Below are 19,043 nucleotides of genomic sequence, written 5' to 3' on the forward strand. Positions count from 1 at the left end.
AGAGTAATGGAGGGCTGATTTTTGACCTTAGGGGAACTCCAGAAACCCCCTTGATTGTGAGTTCTGAGTCTTGAGTTGGGCCAGAGTAGGAAGTTAAGAGTGAGAAAGTGGCTCCAGTGTCTACTATAAAAGAGGTCTTTTTTCTGGCCACTAACCCATCTACCCTAAGTTCTGAGCTCAAGTTCGGGGCACGGGCTGGGGGGCTGGAACCTGGGCCCTGTCATTGGAACAACTCTCCCAGGGTTGGGCTGGGGTTCTGGGGAGAAGTGGGGATTTCCCCAGAGGCGCCAGGGCGTCCCTGTGGACATTCCACTCTCCAGGTCTGGGAGGTGGGGACCTCCCCAGGGGTGCCATGGCGTCCCTGGGGACAGTCCATCTTCCAGTGTCCCCACTGGCCACAGGTTGGGCATGCTTTTGTTGGGGGCCGTGGGTTTGGGCATGCCTTTGCCCAGTGTCCTGACTGGTTGCATCGGAAGTTGTGTCAGGGCGGGGGGCTGTTCTGGGATGAATTGGGCCAGCTTGATCTCTTTCCTTAATTGCTGCCGCCAAAAAGGCATATTTAGCTTTTCTCTCATGTTCTTTTTCTCTCTTAGCCTCCTCCTCTCTATTATTGAACACCTTGAAGGCTACTTGTAGAAGGTCTCTTTGGGGGGGTCTCAGGGCCCTTTTCTAGTTGTCAAAGCTTGCGTCTGATGTCAGGGGCGGACTGGCTGATAAATTGAACATGAAGATAGAGTAACCCAGCAGGGGTGGTGATATCTAGGTTGGTATACTTCTGGACTGCCTCTGTGAGGCATGCCAAGAATAAGGCTGGATTTTCATCTTCCCTTTGGGTGATTTCTCTGACTTTATCATAATTGACATGGATATGAGTATTTTTCTGCATTCCTTCTAGAATGCAGGTAATCATATGATTGGGTCTCCTGATACCTGGGTCACCAGGCTGGTAAGTCCAGTGGGGATCTAACTGAGGCACCGCCTCATCAGCAACTGGGCTATCCCAGTCTTGGTTATGTAAATGATCAGCATGGGCTTTTGCTGCTTGCCAGATACGGTCTTTTTTTTATCAGGGGTGAGAGTGGCATTTAGGATATAATATACATCACTCCATGTGAGGTTATAGGCCTGGGAGAGTCTCAGGAATTCTTTTCTGTATCTGGTAGGATTTTCAGAAAATGATCCTAACTTTTCTTCTATCTGGCTCATATCTGACAAGGAAAATGGCACATGGACTTGGGTGGGGCCCTCTGGTCCTGCCACCTCTCTCAGGGGGTACGTGACCCCGTGTGGCAGGGGGGGAAGGAAGCGGGGAGGGGGAGTCGGGGAGATGGGGTAGCGGGGTGGAGGGGGAGTCAGGAGAGGTAGAGCCAGTAGGTGAGTTGGATGAAGGGGGAGGAGAGGGTTGGTGGGGTGGCGGGTAGGGAGGGGGCTTGTCCGAAGGGTCGAACTGCGGGGGTGCGGAAGGTCAAGGTCTGCAGTTAGTGGAGGAAGAAGAGCCCTTTTGCTTGGGAGGCAAGGTGTATAGAAGGACCTCGTGGGTGGAGCAGGCCTTGCATAGGGAGGGCCTGCTCTGAAGGGTCGAAAAGGCTTCAGCTTAGGGGACCTCTGACCACTTGCCATTCCATTTAAGGAAGTCGGTGAGATTTTGAAGAATGTTAAAGTCAAATGTGCCGGCTTCAGGCCAGCGGTCTTGATTGTGTAATTGGTATTGAGGCCAAATCTGTGTACAGAGTTGTTTTAGTCGGTTAGCTTTGAGTTCAGTGAGTGAGAGTGGTTTGAGATTTGTGAGAACACAGGTCAGAGGGGAGTCTTTGGGGACAGATTGGCCAGACCCCATAATTGAAAGGCAAGCAGAGGCTCCTATTGAGAGCTCGAGTCGCAGTAGGAGTTATGAGAAGAGAGCTCTGTGTAGAGGTGGAGCGTCCCCCACCATCGCCTACAGAGTGGCCCTGGGCCAGGGTCCCCGGGACCTGGAGAGGACTGAGTTCTAGGGCGCCTCTAGAACAACGTCTGGATCTTACCTTAATCTAGGGTCTGGCTTGAGTGGAGTGTTGCATGTAGAGCAGTCGAATGGCAAGAGTTCCCTATTCCGGAGGTCGTCAGAGAGAGAGGGAGGGAGAGGGGGTAGAGCTGAGGCCTGGGAGTACGCAAAGCATCAATAAAGCCTTAGCCCAAGGCTTGCACCGCTCACGAAGGCACTGGGCGCCCCCGAGGGGAACTTGAGCCCTGGCAGAAAAGTGAGCTCGGAGGATGTTCCCGCTCCCAGACTCCGGGAAAAGGGAAAACAATGAGAAGGAGGGAGAGAGAGAGTGAGATGAATGTCTCGCCCCTTCCCGTGTTTCGGCACCAAGAATGTAAGGTATAGTTGAGGCTGAGGCAGAAATAGGAAAGACGACCTCAAAGAAGTAGGTTACCTTTATTCAGGCAAGGAGGGGCGACAGTCGGCCTAACGACCAGGCTGAGCACGGAGAGGGATCAGGGAGGCTCCATATTTATAGGGAGGTGTGTGGAAGCGATAGGGGAATGTTAATCAGGCGGGGTGTTTTGGATATTCTTTAGTTGAGATGGCATTTGTAGTTGGGCAGGGGGTGATAAGTCTTTTGGGCAGGTGTATTGGAAGGTTTCTGGACAGGGGGTGATAAGTCCCAAATAGATGCAACTGGCCTGGAGCATCAGGGCGGGACCTAAAGTTATGTTTTGTTTTCTCCGAAATTAGATGATTCAGCAAGGGCCTTTGAAACTGTTGTTTTCTTTTATAGGCCCAAAAGACTCCTTCAAAGGCTGTATATTGTCACCCTGCTTATTTAACTTCTATGCAGAGTACATCATGAGAAATGCTGGGCTGGATGAAGCACAAGCTGGAATCAAGATTGCCAGGAGAAATATTAATAACCTCAGATATGTAGATGACACCACCCTTATGGCAGAAAGTGAAGAACTAAAGAGCCTCTTGAAAGTGAAAGAGGAGAGTGAAAAAGCTGGCATAAAACTCAACATTCAAAAAATGAAGATCATGGCATCTGGGCCCATCACTTCATGGGAAATAGATGGGGAAACAGTGGAAACAGTGGCAGACTTTATTTTGGGGGGCTCCAAAATCACTGCAGATGATGACTGCAGCCACAAAATGAAAAGACGCTTGCTCCTTAGAAGAAAAGCTATGACCAACCTAGACAACATATTAAAAGGCAGAGACATTACATTGCTGACAAATGTCCATCTAGTCAAATCTTTGGCTTTTCCTATAGTCATATATGGATGTGCGAGTTGGACCATAAAGAAAGCTGAGCACTGAAGAATTGATGCTTTTGAACTGTGGTGTTGGAGAAGACTCTTGAGAGTCCCTTGGACTGCAAGGAGATCAAACCAGTCAATCCTAAAGGAAATCAGTCCTGACTATTTATTGGAAAGACTGATGTTGAAGCTGAAGCTCCAATACTTTGGCCACCTGATGTGAATAGTGAGTCATCAAAAAAGACCCCGATGCTGGGAAAGATTAAAGGCAGGAGAAGGGGGTGACAGAGGATGAGATGGTTGGATTGCATCATCGTCTCAATGGACATGAGTTTGAGCAAGCTCCGGGAGTTGGTGATGGACAGGGAAGCCTGGTGTGCTGCAGTCCATGGGGTCGCAAAGAGTCAGACATGACTGAGTGAGTGAACAACAACAGGGAGATAACCTGACCCCACCTACCTGTGACACTTTGAAATTGTGTGGCAAGTGGCGCAGCGCCTGGTACCCCTCATCTGCTGTTTTGTTGTTGTTCAGTTGCCCAGTCATGTCCAACTCTTTGTGACCCCATGGACTGCAGCACGCTAGGCCTCCCTGTCCCTCACCATCTCCCGGAGTTTGCCCAAGTTCATGTTCATTGCATGGGTAATGCCATCCAGACATCTCATCCTATGACGCCTTCTTCTCCTGCCATGAATTTTTCCTAGCATCAGACTTTTCCATAGAGTCAGTTCTTTGCATCAGATGACTAAAATACTGGAGTTTCAGCTTCAGCATCAGTCCTTCCAACAAATATTCAGGGTTGATGTCCCTTAAGATTGACTGGTTTGATCTCCTTGCAGTCCAAGGGACTCTCAGGAGTCTTCTCCAGCACCACAGTTTGAAAGCATCAATTCTTTGGCGCTCCACCTTCTTTACAGTCCAGCTCTCACAATTATATTTGACCACTGGGAAGACCATAGCGTTGACTATATGGATTTTTGTCTGCAGGGTAATGTCTCTGGTTTTCAACACACTGTCTAAGTTTGCCATAGCTTTCCTGCCCAGCCCAGAAATTCACATTTGGGGAGGCCCAAATCACAAGTAGATGTGACATCTTTGTTGACATGACAGGAGATATTCCATTTCACACCACCCCTGAAATGACTATAAGGAAGTGGAACATATCCACCCCACCCGTGGCTTGCCATTCTAGGAGATATTTGCAGGAATTAAACTGTCTCTTTACTTTGTTTCCTCACCACGCCCCTATCTCTGATCCATAAAAGAATCTCACATCCAGGCCCTGAGAAGATGGTTATTTTGAGGTGCTAGCCTGCCATCTTCTTGGTCAGCCAGCTCCCGAATAAAGTCCCTTCTTGGTCTTAACACCTTGTCTTGGATTCATTGACTTATCTTGCCATGAGCAATGTGAGCTTGGACTCTGTAACAAACCCGTTTGCAATGCAGAAGCCACAGGAGATGTGGATTGGATCCCTGGGTGGGAAGATCCCCTGGACGAAGGCACAGCAGCCCACTCCAGTTTTCTTGCCTGGAGAATCCCATAGACAGAGGAGCCTGGCGGGCTACAATCCATAGGGTTGCAAAGAGTTGGTCACGACTGAAGCAACTTAGCACGCATACACTACAGGCTTCATAGGGCCCTCAAGACACTGTATAACCTAGACTTTGCTGTCTTACATGTTGTGGTCTCCCAGCTGCCATTATGTGGAGAATTAGAGGCTCCTAGTCCTCTGTGTACCAGCTACAGTGGCCTTTCAGTTGCTTTCTATACCAGCTTCCTCTAGTCTCAGAGCCCTCTCTATTGCCCTGAAATACATTTCTCCTCTTTGTCTGGCTCATCCTTCCTTGGGGAATGGCTTGACCTATCAGACTGGATTACTCTAGTTTTTACCCATTACAATTGTGTCTAGTTTCTTGTGGGATTATTTTTGAACTGTATCCCCTACAAAACTGTAAGCTTCCTAGAAGCGATCTTTTCTGGAGGAGGAGCTGTACAACATGGCATGCCAGGATCTTAGTTCCCTGACTAGGGACTGAACCTGTGCCCTCCACAGTGGAAGCGTGGAGACTTAATCACTGGACTGCCAGGGAAGTCCCCATAGACTGGATCTTGTCTGTCTTGTTTATCCCCCTACTGCCAATGACAAGCACAAGGTGTTACATATTAATACATATTTGTTGAATGAGTGAAGCATATGGAGTTGGTTAGCTGGCCTACTGTTAAACAGTGACAGATCTAGGACTTGAAGTAGAGCCCAAACTCTCACCACCATGCAGACCGTCACTGTTCGTGTTTGCAATAGAAACATATCAAAGGCCATGCAGAAATTGTTAGAGAACTTACAATTGGCTTGCTTTTTCCTCCCCACCCTCTTTTCCCCTTCTCATCCTTCTTTCCTTCATCCCTCCCTTCTTTCTTCCCTGCTTCCCTCCCTGCCTGCCTCCCTGTCTTTCTCTTTCTTTTATAAGATTTGGAAGGGCTGTTAGAGGTCATCTTATCCAACCTGCACATTTCACAAATGACAGAGCTGAAGCTAGACTAAATTGCCTGCCCAAAGGCTACAGTTATTGGCAGACTAAACAGACAACTTTAGCTTTTATGGTGGGCATCATTCTAGCAAAATCGATGGAGATCTAATTTATTTCAATCTTGTTTACCCAATATCTATTTGGTGTAACCAGGTTAGTCTCATCATTGACCTGGACACATGTTTTTGCTCATTTCTGCCTCAGTAGCATTACCCACACACTGGTCCCTTTGCCTAGGATTTATTCTTACTTTCCAACCTATATATTAATACCATTGAATTTTATTAATCCTTCAAGCCTCAGCTCAATTTTCACCCCCTTCATGCAGACTTGCCTGCCCATTCCGGCTCATTGTCATTTCATACAGCAGTCTGTATCGCTCATTTGGTCTATAATCACACATTAACGTGTATTTTTATTTAAATATTCTCAGGTGTTTTTTCTTCTCCTCAGACTGCCCTTCCCCAAGCTCATCAAAGGCAGGAAACCATACCACATAGTGTGCTTCTTTTCTAATCCTTTCGATTTCTAGAAAAGCATTGGACATACAGTGGACATTCAGAGAATAATTCTTGAATGAATGAATGAATAAATGATGTAAACAAGAAAAAATGAAATGGTAAACTCTGCCATCTTGTGGCTATTGGTCTTTAGTGCTGCCATTTTCACAGCCTTTTTCAACGCTGAAATTAGGAAAGTGGCACATGGTAAGGAAGAAAGGTGATGGTGGCAAAGTGGGGAAGGTTTCTTTTGTTTTCTCAATGTATCAGCAGCACGGTCACTGAAATGTTTTATAAGAGGAAAAAACCAAAACAAAAGCCAAACTAACTGTGTACCTAAGGACGGAACATAGACCTGGGGAATAGTGATTGGATTTCCTCCATGCTTAGAAAGGGACAAGTAACAGAGTCTATCCCAACACGTTTAACAGCCCAGAGTGCTGATCCGATGACCCACCTGCTTATTTAGGGGGTCTGTGAAGAGGCCTTCCATAACAGTCATCTGGTGAAGAGAATTTCTGCCTTGGAGTTAACCATTCTTGGATGCAGTCTGAGTTCTGCTGAGCAACAACCTCTCTTGTCTGTCTTTTTATCAGTTAATTTACTGCCCAAGTTAGTCCCAGGGCTGTTGTGAGGCTCTGTGAGATTACAAGCAGGAAACTTCTTAGGAAAGTTTAGACAGAGTGATATATATCGCTCACATTTCCATAAAAAGAGAAATAATGGTTATACTGTACATTTATATAGCACCTAAATGATTGTAAAGTGCCTTTACAGCCATTATTTATTTTCAGTCTAAGATAGTAGGCAGGAAGGCTTTATTGCTCTCAATTTAAGATGAAGTTCAGAGTAACCGAACACACACTGAGGACATGTTACATGCTAGGCATGATGATTGGTGCTTTCTAACTTCAGTTAGAGAAGTTCAGTGAGTTGCCCAAGATCTCCTGTTGTCCTTCGGTCCTGTCTAATTCCTTTCTGGAGCCATTTGCATTTAACTGTTCTTTCTCTTTTGTAGAATGAAACACTTTGCTTCCTGTTAAAAATATTTAAGGTCTCTAAAGCAGGTGCACCCAAAAGCACTTGGTGTGGGTTACTGTCCTCTAGTTAAGGCAGTGGTGCTCAGCCCTGGTTTTAAATCAACATCTCCTGGAGGATTAAAACAATTACCGGTGTCCTGGCCCCACAACACAGTAGTTACATTAGAGTCTGAGGGCAAAGCCTGGGAAAAAGGGTCTTTCTCTTTCTCTTTTCTTAAAAAAATTATTTATCTTTGGCTGTGCTGGGTCTTCATTGCTGCGAGGTCTTTTGTCTAGCTGGGGAGAGCGGGGGTTATTCTTTAGTTGTGGTTCATGGGCTTCTCATTGCAGTGGTTTCTCTTGTTGTGAAGCACAGGTTCAGTAATTACAGCTCCTGGGCTCTAGAGAGCAGGCTCAGTGGTTGGGGTGCATGGGCTTAGTTGCCTTGCGACATGTGGGATCTTCCCGGATCAGGGATTGAACCTGCATCTCCTGCATTGGCAGGAGGATTCTTTACCACTGAACCACCAGGGAAGCCTTTTTCCTTCTCTTTGAAAGCTAATTCTAAGGTGCAGCCTTGGTTGAGAACGACATTGCTCTAGCAGAAAGTCAGACTCAACATTCTAAAACTCAGCCCAACTTTCTCAGAGACTGGTCGTGGCAAACATCAAGAGCCTTCAATGCAGAAGAGGGAAGGGGAGTAAAGAAACATCTTAGAAATGTCATTTGTTGAATCTGATGTAAGTAGTGTAAGCGAACGGAACAGCAGTGACACAGACAAATGATTAGAGCTAAAGAAGAACCAGGAAAGAGAGGACATGGATCTCACTTTAGGGTAGAGAGAGGGTGGCAGACATCTCCTCACCTCAGAAGAGCAGATATCTTAAGTCCCTATTCATTCCTTCATTCATAAATTAAGTGTTTACTGAGCACCTCCTATGTATCAGGCACTATTCTGGGTACTGGGGATATAGCTGTGAACAAGCCAGGTACAGAGTTTAGAATCATGGGACTTTCATTCTAGCTGTGGGTGCAGGGGAATAGTTCTGCTACGGTGTCCTGGTGACCTTGAATGTCTCCACACAGGCCACATGGTGGAGGCTCGGGTGATCTCTATCAAGTCTTAGAGGACGGCTCTGTAATTCTCTCGGGAACATGGCAACATAAGCAATATTGTGAAAAGCTGTTACAAGACCATTTCATATCCATCTCCCTATCTTGCGGGAGGCTGCCATGAAACAGTTTCTCATTGGCCTCACTGGTTCCGGTGAGGCATAGAACTTTCCACCATCATGGACACAGCTCCCTTCAGTATAGCAGCAGTATAAGCTGTTTGGCTATAGTTTAGGGCTGGCTCCTCTGCAGCCAAGTGACCCACTGCATGTCATCTGTTATCTGGCCCCTCTAATTCAATGTCATCCTGTGGGACTAGGGACATGGGGTGCTGACACCATGAGGCTCTGACTTTTGCTGCCTGTGTAAGTAATAAACTTTCTGTATCTGTCTGGGCTCATTGTCTTCCAATTGACTGAATGCATGGAAGTGTATTCAGTCAACTTAGCAGCTGCCAATGGACTGCTGCTTTGGGACTGCTTGATAGTAGGGACAAACCCATACCAATTAGACCATAAGACAAAATTGTTACAAATTGTGATGAATACAATGAATCCTAAAATGTCAGCTCTATGTGAACTTAAAAATCACCTAAATGTTGGAGAGAAGGGACAAGCCTTACACATGAATTCCAGTAAACAAATGTTGGGAAAAATGAGAAAAATACAAAATCATCATATTAGATAAATATCAAAATCATAATTATTGTGGATAAAATGGATGCTAATATTAGTGGCAAAAACTTGAGAAGAAATGGGATATTGGTGTCATCTAATGCATCACAAAGAAAAATAGTAACTGTTCAGTGAAGAAACCCAGTCTCCTCTTTTCATTTGAGAGGGAACATTTAGGGGTTAGATAATGAATGGAGTCCTGGCCCAGGAAGAGTTCATCCTGGGTCTTCTGGTATGGATCAACCTAATGATCACTTCCCTAGTTCTAGGCTGTATAATTAGATTAGAAAAACTCAGCAGTTGGCAGAACCCTCATATTGGTTCCTTGACTAGTAGGGTAGGAACCGTCTTGGTAGAAAAGGTCAAATAGAAACCTCAGAAACTCTTCACTTCCACATACCAAGATAATAAGTAAGTAAATAAAAATTTAAAATGTATTGCATCCCAGGGAGAATTGCAGAATTTAGTGCTCTTGGCGACTTACACAGTGCAGTTGCCATCAGATTCCTGTGTTGTCCCTGGAAAAAAAAAACAAAACAAAACAGGTAGATCATGGCAGGTGACAAAAGGAAGCACCAGAAATTTTACTAGGTAGTAATACCAACTGCTATGTCAAACATGGTATCATCACTAGAACAGATGATGGACAGCAGATGAACACCTGTGGCTACTAAGCTAGTGACTATTATTTTCCATACCCATTAGAAGGCAGATCAGAAAGTTTCTGCTGACATGGTTTGGCTATATGTGCCATAAATGTGTATTCAGTACATATGCTGAATGCTAAAATGTGCTGCCTAGATCTCCTTTCAGCAATGAAGATGTTATTCCCCTCAGCTCCTGGGAGTGCACCTGGAAGATGGCCTTCAGGTGTCCCCTTTCCTTAGAGATGGATTACCTCAGCTAAAGAAAACTCCTTCAGTCAAGATCATGCCTCCTTCCAGGGGAAGCCTATATCTGATGAGTAGTCAATGCAGGGGTATAGAGGCCCAGCCTTTTTATTTTTTATTTTTATTTTGTAATTTATTTTAATTGGAGGCTAATTACTTTACAATATTGTGGTGGCTTTTGCCATACATTCACATGAATCAGCCATGGGTATACATGTGTTCCCATCCTATCCCTTGGGGTCATCCCAGTGCATCAGCCCTGAGCACCCTGTCTCATGCATTGAACCTGGACTGGTGATCTGTTTCACATATGATTATGTACATGTTTCAGTGCTGTTCTCTCTTTTTTTTTTTTCAGTGCTGTTCTCTCAAATCATCCCACCCTCACCTTCTCCCACAGAGTCCAAAAGTCTGTTCTTTACATCTGTGTCTCTGTTGCTGTCTTGCATATAGGGTCATTGTTGCCATCTTTCTAATTTCCATATATATGCGTTAATTTACTGTATTGGTGTTTTTCTTTCTGACTTCCTTCACTCTGTATAATAGGCTCCAGTTTCATCCACCTCATTAGAACTGATTCAAATGTATTCTTTTTAATAGCTGAGTAATATTCCATTGTGTATATGTACCACAGCTTTCTTACCCATTCATCTGCTGATGGACATCTAGGTTGTTTCCATGTCCTGGCTATTGTAAACAGTGCTGCAATGAACATTGGGGTACACGTGTCTCTTTCAATTCTGGTTTCCTCAGTGTGTATGCCCAGCAGTGGGATTTCTGGGTCGTATGGCAGTTCTATTTCCAGTTTTTAAAGGAATCTCCACACTGTTCTCCATAGTGGCTGCACTAGCTTGCATTCCCACTAACAGTGTAAGAGGGTTCCTTTTCTCCATACCCTCTCCAGCATTTATTGTTTGTAGACTTTTTGATAGCAGCCATTCTGACCAGTGTAAGATGGTACCTCATTGTGGTTTTAATTTGCATTTCTCTGATAATGAGTGATGTTGAGCATCTTTTCATGTGTTCGTTAACCATCTGTACATCTTCTTTGGAGAAATGTCTGTTTAGTTCTTTGGCCCATTTTTTGATTGGGTCGTTTATTTTTCTGGAATTGAGCTGGAGGAGTTGCTTGTATATTTTTAAAGATTAATTCTTTGTCAGTTGCTTCATTTGCTATTATTTTCTCCCATTCTGAAGGAGGTCCAGCCTTCTTAATCCAGTTTGGGACAACCAGTCATTCTATTTCCAGAACCTACCATGGAATAGGCTGAGGCCTTCATTGGGACTGCATTATAACTTCACTGACCAATGCTGTTTTGTCTACTGCCTTTCCACAGCTGTTGAGCCTAAGGGTACACCCTAATTAACATCTCATGCACTAGTCCCTATCTCAGAGTCTGTTTCCTGAGGAACCCAGGCTCTGTGATAGTTGGTGCCAGAAGTGGCCTGCAGAAGCAAGTGTTACAGGATTTTGGACCTGGATCACTGCCAGGGTGGCATGGAAGACTTCATACTGGTGGTGGATCGAGCATGGCTATTCCCTGACACAAGGTACCAGTGAGGTTAAAACTTTCATTGGTGGAAGGGAATATATTAGCTATTGGCTTGTCAGACATTTGAGAAATATGGGGAGACTAGTACTCTATAAAAGAATAGAATTTTGTGGTTATTCTAAGTTTGATTGACATGCTGGAAAAGGATGACAAAAAGATGATAGCAATTAGTTGGCAATTTAAAGTTAAGTGTGAAAGCTGTAGAAACTCATTGGTAGGGTATAAAGAGGCTATCACTCGTGCAGCAGAAGGACTAGGTCCAGGACTTACTCACAAGAGTACTCAGTCTCCAAAGGCGGTTCGAGTCCCAACTAAGGCAGATCTGCTATGCCGAGTCAGGGCGGCGCTTGGGAAAGAATAAGACCCTGACATCTGACAGAGGGACTTCTGGGGCTTGAAAACCTTGAATTTCTAGATTTCCCAAACCCTTTGAGCCTGTCAGTGGCCCAGTCCTCCCTATTAAGAGCTAGCATGCCTCATTTGCTTGAACACAATACAAAGGCCTCTCCCTTACAAGACAACATGTGCCTGCCCCCTCTCAGGGTTTGTCCTCCCACCTATAACCTTGCACCGCCTTGACAGCAGAACAATAACTAGGGTTAAATCATCATGGAACCCCAATTGGGAATGAGCTATGCTGACAAGATACAAAAGGGACTATACCCTGATAAGACTGCTGCCTCTGTCACAAAATGTACCAGCAGGAACTGGGACAGAAGGTATGAGCAAGGATTTTTGCTGAACCAAGGGGGAAGAGGTAGAACACGAATTTAGATTAAAGATAGTTTATAAGTATAGGAGAATTTTCCTGGGATATAGGATTTACTCCCCTGGCAAGGACCCTGAAAGATGATATAAACACACCTAGAAGGTTGGATCCTCAGTACAGTTCAGTTGCTCAGTCGTGTCCAACTCTTTGCAACCCCATGAATCACAGCACGTCAGGCCTCCCTGTCCATCACCATCTCCCGGAGTTCACTCAGACTCACGTCCATCGAGTCAGTAATGCCATCCAGCCATCTCATCCTCTGTCGTCCCCTTCTCCTCCTGCCGCCAATCCCTCCCAGCATCAGAGTCTTTTCCAGTGAGTCACCTCTTCGCATGAGGTGGCCAACGTACTGGAGTTTCAGCTTTAGCATCATTTCCTCCAAAGAAATCCCAGGGCTGATCTCCTTCAGAATGGACTGGTTGGATCTCCTTGCAGTCCAAGGGACTCTCAAGTGTCTTCTCCAACACCACAGTTCAAAAGCATCAATTCTTCGGTGCTCAGCCTTCTTCACAGTCCAACTCTCACATCCATACATGACCACAGGAAAAACCATAGCCTTGACTAGCCGGACCTTAGTCGGCAAAGTAATGTCTCTGCTTTTGAATATGCTGTCTAGGTTGGTCATAACTTTTCTTCCAAGGAGTAAGCGTCTTTTAATTTCATGGCTGCAGTCACCATCTGCAGTGATTTTGGAGCCCCCCCCAAAAAAGTCTGACACTGTTTCCACTGTTTCCCCATCTATTTGCCACGAAGTGATGGGACCAGATGCCATGGTCTTCGTTTTCTGAATGTTGAGCTTTAAGCCAACTTTTTCACTCTCCTCTTTCACTTTCATCAAGAGGCTTTTAGCTCCTCTTCACTTTCTGCCATAAGAGTGGTGTCATCTGCATATCTGAGGTTATTGATATTTCTCCTGGCAATCTTGATTCCAGCTTGTGTTGCTTCCAGCCCAGCGTTTCTCATGATGTACTCTGCATAGAAGTTTAATAAACAGGGTGACAATATACAGCCTTGACGTACTCCTTTTCCTATTTGGAACAAGTCTGTTGTTCTATGTCCAGTTCTAACTGTTGGTTCCTAACCTGCATATAGGTTTCTCAAGAGGCAGGTCAGGTGGTTTGGTATTCTCACCTCTTTCAGAATTTTCCACAGTTTATTGTGATCCACACAGTCAAAGGCTTTGATATAGTCAAGAAAGCAGAAATAGATGTTTTTCTGGAACTCTCTTGCTTTTCCATGATCCAGCGGATGTTGGCAATTTGGTCTCTGGTTCCTCTGCCTTTTCTAAAACTAGCTTGAACATCTGGAAGTTCACGGTTCACATATTGCTGAAGCCTGGCTTGGAGAATTTTGAGCATTACTTTACTAGCATGTGAGATGAGTGCAGTTGTGCAGTAGTTTGAGCATTCTTTGGCATTGCCTTTCTTTGGGATTGGAATGAAAACTGACCTTTTCCAGTCCTGTGGCCACTGCTGAGTTTTCCAAATGTGCTGGCATATTGAGTGCAGCACTTTCACAGCATCATCTTTCAGGATTTGAAATAGCTCCACTGGAATTCTATCACTTCCACTAGCTTTGTTCGTAGTGATGCTTTCTAAGGCCCACTTGACTTCACATTCCAGGATGTCTGCCTCTAGGTGAGTGATCACACCGTTGTGATTATCTTGGTCATGAAGATCTTTTTTGTACAGTTCTTCTGTGTATTCTTGCCACCTCTTCTTAATATCTTCTGCTTCTGCTAGGTCCATACCATTTCTGTCCTTTATCGAGCCCATCTTTGCATGAGATGTTCCCTTGGTATCTCTAATTTTCTTGAAGAAATCTCTAGTCTTTCCCATTCTATTGTTTTCCTCTATTTCTTTGCATTGATTGCTGAGGAAGGCTTTCTTATCTCGTCTTGCTATTCTTTGGAACTCTGCATTCAGATGCTGATATCTTTCCTTTTCTCCTTTGCTTTTCACTTCTCTTCTTTTCAAAGCTATTTGTAAGGCCTCCCCAGACAGCCATTTTGCTTTTTTGCATTTCTCTTCCATGGGGATGGTCCTGATCCCTGTCTCCTGTACAATGTCACAAACCTCCGTCCATAGTTCATCAGGCACTCTGTCTGTCAGATCTAGGCCCTTAAATCTATTTCTCACTTCCACTGTATAATCATAAGGGATTTGATTTAGGTTGTGGAAAACAGGTTGGTTGATATTAACTTTGAGTAGAAACGCCTGAACTTCCATGACAAACCGTGGCTGAAAAGGCTCACAATGGAGCCTAGGAGTGGATATGGGGCCCAAAGATCCACTGGAGAATGTTGCACCAGAGACTCAGGGGACACACTGTTCACCAAGGCCACAAGAAATGTGCTGGTGAGAGGACCCCAGCATGGCTAAGAAGTTCATGTGCAGGCCACATGCAGGCCCAGGTGGATAGTAGGAGAGACAATCACAGAGTTAGGCTCATAAATAGTAAAGCGGTGATGCGGAAATCAGTAATAGAGGCCAGGTGGTTTTGCTCAACTGCCAGGAGCTAGGTGGATACAACAGTCATAATAACGAGCTAGGTCAGAGTAGCAGCCAAGGGGACTTGATCCAGTGGGAACTGTGGAGGTGGTTCATATTGTATGATATCCCTGGGAGCAAAATAGATGGGCTGGCAACAAGGATACTGCTCAATCTGCATAATCAAAAGCAATCAAGCTTGAATGGACAGGACGCTGAGAGTAGTTGCTACAATACAAAGTCATGACTGTTTGCTGAGTTTCTGGACTTGAGCCAGTTTTCAGACCTGAAACTCAGGGACTAAATGGGGGTCCAAGTCTTCAGGTAGGAAGGACCTTGCAGAACAGTCCAAGGTGTATCCCACCACAATACATTTACTGAAACTATATGTAGTAATGATTCCTTCAGTCCTTTCCCAAAGGGACCCATGTCTGTTTATTGGTAACTTAAAGTTTTGAGAACTGTTGGGCTGATGGGCATGCAGGTACAAAAGACCTTTTCCACCAGTTGGGGGAGGGGGACTCTGTAGTGCAATTTATACTCCAGACAGTCTCTATGGGATCAGATTGAAGCTAGTCTCCAGCTAAGTCCAAATTCTTGCCTAGCTTTCCCTCCTGGTTTGATAGAGTGCCCGCCTTACTCCCTTCTCCCTGCTATCCAGATGAATTACATGCACAAGAATCCTTGTCTCAGGCCCTGCTTCTAGCAAGCCCAACCTAAGAAAAACTGTGTCTGTTCATACTTGGAAGATTCATAGTAATCCATAGGATGTTAGTGCCCTGGTACATTTCACCATTCTCCAAGTGATGAAGTTATCTAGTCTTTTTCTCTTACAAATAACACTTCACTGAACATCCTTGCATCTGACTCTACATGTCCCATATGTTCTGAAACCTCTCATGTGAACTGTCTTCAGAAATGCTCCACTAGGATTTCAGGTAGTCCCAAAAGGGCTATGAATATTAGTTTTGTGGACTGTGGTTATAGTCCAGGAAACAAATTACCTAAAGTAAATCATAAAGGAGTCCATGAATTATGGAGTTACACAAAGGTATTCACAAAGCATTGCAGATCAGGGAAATGAAAAGGAAGAAGGATGGTTGGAGAAATAAGTTGAGTTAGTGAGAATAGCCCAGATAGACTTTGAGGAAGTGGTTAGATTTAAGTAGTATTTAGGTGTATTCTTACTAGAGGAAAATAAGTATGTTGGGGTTAAGTAGGATTAAATGGGGGAGAAGGCAATGGCACCCCATTCCAGTACTCTTGCCTGGAAAATCCCATGGATGGAGGAGCCTGGTAGGCTGTAGTCCATGGGGTTGCTAAGAGTTGGACATGACAGAGTGACTTCACTTTCACTTTTCCTTTCATGCATTGGAGAAGGAAATGGCAGCCCACTCCAGTGTTCTTGCCTGGAGAATCCCAGGGACAGGGGAGCCTGGTGGGCTGCTGTCTATGGGGTCGCACAGAGTCGGACACGACTGAAGCGACTTAGCAGCAGCAGCAGCAGCAGCAGCAGGATTAAATGGGAAACACAGGCTTGAATGTTCTGGTCAATTAAGAGACGGAAGAGATGAGGTAAGGGACAAAAGTGAGAATCTTAAAGTGTAGTATTGGAAATTACAAACAAAATGACCAAACTCAACAGGTGCACCTAGGAATGAACTATTAATGAATACAAATGCCTAAGGGTAATTTTTTCTTGAACTTATTTCCTGTAGTGCTTTTCTGAAAGAACACCACGCTCCTTGCTAAGCTTATTTTCTTTGTTCTGATCATCACTCCTCCCTCACTTCCTGACTTTATTGCCAAGATCCAGGAGGCAAAGACAGATAGGCAAGAGAGCATGTCACGGACCATAAGAGGACAAGCTGTATGACTTGAGAGGCCAAATAAAGGCTGAGGCACAGAAATCCTGCCTTGGCTATGCTGTAACCCGAATGAGTCACATGGGCCTTTTTTTTTTTTAAGTATCCATTAATATGACCATGTCCATTTTGTGATTGTTCCATTTCATGATGTTCCTATGATATTCTGCTTATATATATATTTATTTGGCTGTGCTGGGTCTTAGTGGCAGTATGTGGGATCTTTTATTTGTGACATGAGAACTGTTGGTTGCGATATGTGAACTCTAGTTCCCTGACCAGGGATTGAACCCGGGCCCCTTGCACTGGGAGCATGGAGTCTTAGCCATTGGTCCACCAGGGAAGTTCCTGAAATGTTGCTTTTACTCCCATAGTATCACTGTCTTCATTCTGATTTGCATTATCATTAAATTAATTATTATTCTGAGGTTACAAAGTTGTGGCATACGGGATACCTTTGGCCCGCAGATGTGTTGCATTAAGCTAACATGTGTTCACATTTAAAAAGACAGTTGCCACTATTTCAACAATGGGAGGGTTCTTACAAAAATATGGATTTCTGACTTCTGCAAAAACAGAACCTGGCACCTAGAGCCCCTGTTTCTTCATGACAACGACTGACTGGAACTGAGCAGTGACTACCCTTATTATCAACTTGACATTGAATCTGAAAATCTGTTAACTGTTTTTTATGGAACAGAACTGACATTGTTGCTCTTCTAGCAACGTTAAGAATGTGAAGTCTTTTATAAAAACTGGGAAAACAATAACTAGACTGAGGGGTGAGAGGACTGTGGTGATTCAAGAATTAAAGGACAGGAGTGGGCTGAAGACTAGGTTAGGTTAGGAATGGAGAGCTTGGACAAAACTGCTGAGATGGCAGAGGGAGAAAGTGAGGAGGTAATTTGGTTGTTTCTCTTACGAGGCTTCTCAGGAGGAAACCACTTCTAGGGCATATGGTGCTATTTCTTTGCCTTTAACTGAAATTTTTATTGAGCACCTACACTGTACCAGACACTGGGGATACAATCCTGAATAAAGGAGACATAGCCCCTGCTCTCCTGGAGTTCACTGTTGATTGGGGAAGCCAGACATTAATAAATATAATACTATGAGGGAAAGTAAGAAGGTGCTAAGAAAATCAGCACTAAAGAAACTTTTCCTCAAGGTCCATCCATGTTGTCACAAATGTCCTTTTTCATGGACGAAAAATACACCATTGTGTGTGTGTATACACTCCATTGTATGTGTAGATATATATTCACACCACATCTTCTTTATCCTTGAGTATATTATGCTAAGTGAGAGAAATCAGAGAAAGACAAATATTGTGTGATCTCACTTATATGTGGAATCTAAAAAAGTCAAACTCTTTTTTATTTTTTGACCACTCTGTGCATCATGTGGGATCTTAGTTCCCTGACCAGGGATCAGACTCATGCTCTCCGCATTGGGAATGCAGAGTCTTAACCATTGGATTGCCAGAGAAGTCCTCTTTCTTTTTTGATTCAATTAATCAATTGTTGGGCTGACCACAAGGGTATGCTGTTCTTTTTTAGTTGAAGTATAGTTGAGCTCCAGTACTTTGGCCAGCTCGTACGAAGAGTTGACTCACTGGAAAAGACTCTGATGCTGGGAGGGATTGGCGGCAGGAGGAGAAGGGGATGACAGAAGATGAGATGGCTGGATGGCATCACTGACTTGATGGACATGAGTCTGAGTGAACTCTGGGAGATGGTGATAGACAGGGAGGCCTGGCGTGCTGCGATTCATGGGGTCGCAAAGAGTCAGACACGACTGAGCGACTGAACTGCACTGATAGTTGCTCTGCAATATTATATGTTATAGGTGTATAATATAGTGATTCACAATTTTTAAAGATTCTACTCCATTTATAGTTATTACAGAATGTTGGCTGTATTCCCCATGTTGTATAATATATCCTTGTAGCTTATTTTATACCTAATTGTTTGTACCTTTTACTCTCTACCCCTATATTGCCCCTTTCCTTTTACTTCTCCCCACTGACAGCCACTAGTTTGTTCTCAATATTTGTGAGTCTGTTTTGTTATATTAACTAGTTTGCTGTGTTTTTTAGATTCCCCATTGAAGTGATATCATAAGGTATTTGTCTTTTTCTGTCTGACTTACTTTACTTAGCATGATAATCTCTGGGTCCATCCATATTTCTGCAAATGGCAATATTTCACCTATTTCATGGCTGAGTAATATTCCATTCATCTGTTAACGGACACTCAGGTTGCCTACATAACTTGGCAACTGTAAATAATGCTGCTGTGAACACTGGGGTGCATGAATCATTTTGAATTAGTGTTTGTGTTTTCTTGAACAAATAAAACCCTTAAAAGTAGAGAGTAAATTGTGGTTACCCGGGGCTGGAGGGTGGG

The 19,043-nt window shown here is 44.3% G+C and overlaps 1 protein-coding gene across 1 annotated transcript in view; it reads left to right on the forward strand.

The window, feature by feature from the left end:
- Nucleotides 1-19,043, forward strand: part of LOC101115187 (periphilin-1-like) — a 108,517-nt gene that overhangs the window by 49,421 nt on the left and 40,053 nt on the right. Inside the window, exon 3 of the mRNA XM_060407639.1 lies at nucleotides 2,760-12,865. The gene's annotated coding sequence lies outside the window, so the exon portion shown is untranslated. The remainder of the gene's footprint in view (nucleotides 1-2,759; nucleotides 12,866-19,043) is intronic.

This window comes from Ovis aries, chromosome X, assembly GCF_016772045.2.
Source record: "Ovis aries strain OAR_USU_Benz2616 breed Rambouillet chromosome X, ARS-UI_Ramb_v3.0, whole genome shotgun sequence".
Lineage (NCBI taxonomy): Eukaryota > Metazoa > Chordata > Mammalia > Artiodactyla > Bovidae > Ovis > Ovis aries.